The sequence below is a fragment of the Neoarius graeffei genome, chromosome 14, assembly GCF_027579695.1.
Source record: "Neoarius graeffei isolate fNeoGra1 chromosome 14, fNeoGra1.pri, whole genome shotgun sequence".
NCBI lineage: Eukaryota > Metazoa > Chordata > Actinopteri > Siluriformes > Ariidae > Neoarius > Neoarius graeffei.
The window spans coordinates 79975966-79976647 of record NC_083582.1 but is presented as its reverse complement, the minus strand read 5'-3'; the positions used below and the strand labels follow the sequence as shown (position 1 = coordinate 79976647).

Below are 682 nucleotides of genomic sequence, written 5' to 3'. Positions count from 1 at the left end.
CCATGGTTACTACCATGGATAAACCATAGTAATACTATGGTTGGTTCATAGTACTTAGAATAACCATGAGATACCATGGTAGAATCATGGTTACTACATAAAAAACATAGTATAACCATGGTTACTACATAAATCCATGGTAAAACCATAGTTAACCATGGTAGATTTTCGTAAGGGATGTTGCAGTGTGTGTGTGCGTGGCTGTTCATGTTGCAGTGTGTGTGTGTGTGTGTGCATGGTTGTTCATGTTGCAGTGTGTGTGTGCATGGTTGTTCATGTTGCAGTGTGTGTGTGTGTTGCAGTGTGTGTGTGCATGGCCGTTCATGTTGCAGTGTGTGTGTGTGTGCATGGTTGTTCATGTTGCAGTGTGTGTGTGTGTGTGTTGCAGTGTGTGTGTTGCAGTGTGTGTGTTGCAGTGTGTTGCAGTGTGTGTTGCAGTGTGTGTGTGTGTGTTGCAGTGTGTGTGTTGCAGTGTGTTGCAGTGTGTGTTGCAGTGTTAGTCCTGTAGAGAGCGGTGTTTGGTTTATAGAGCTGTTTTATATGGTGCGCGCGCTGTACGCTGTACTGTACATGAGCGCGCGGAGGGAGGAGCGACTCACGCGCCTCTCATTTCACTGCGCTCAGCTCACACTCACAAGAAGAAGAAGCAGCGCGCGCACACACACTCTCTCTCTCCGTTTAT

General features: G+C 46.6%; 1 protein-coding gene across 3 annotated transcripts in view; it reads left to right on the top strand.

The window, feature by feature from the left end:
- Positions 1-594: 594 nt before the first annotated feature.
- thrab (thyroid hormone receptor alpha b) overlaps positions 595-682 on the top strand; it is a 333280-nt gene continuing 333192 nt past the window's right edge. For all 3 annotated transcript variants that reach the window (XM_060940345.1, XM_060940344.1, XM_060940346.1), the window contains exon 1: positions 595-682. This exon is cut by the window's right edge and continues 377 nt beyond it. The gene's annotated coding sequence lies outside the window, so the exon portion shown is untranslated.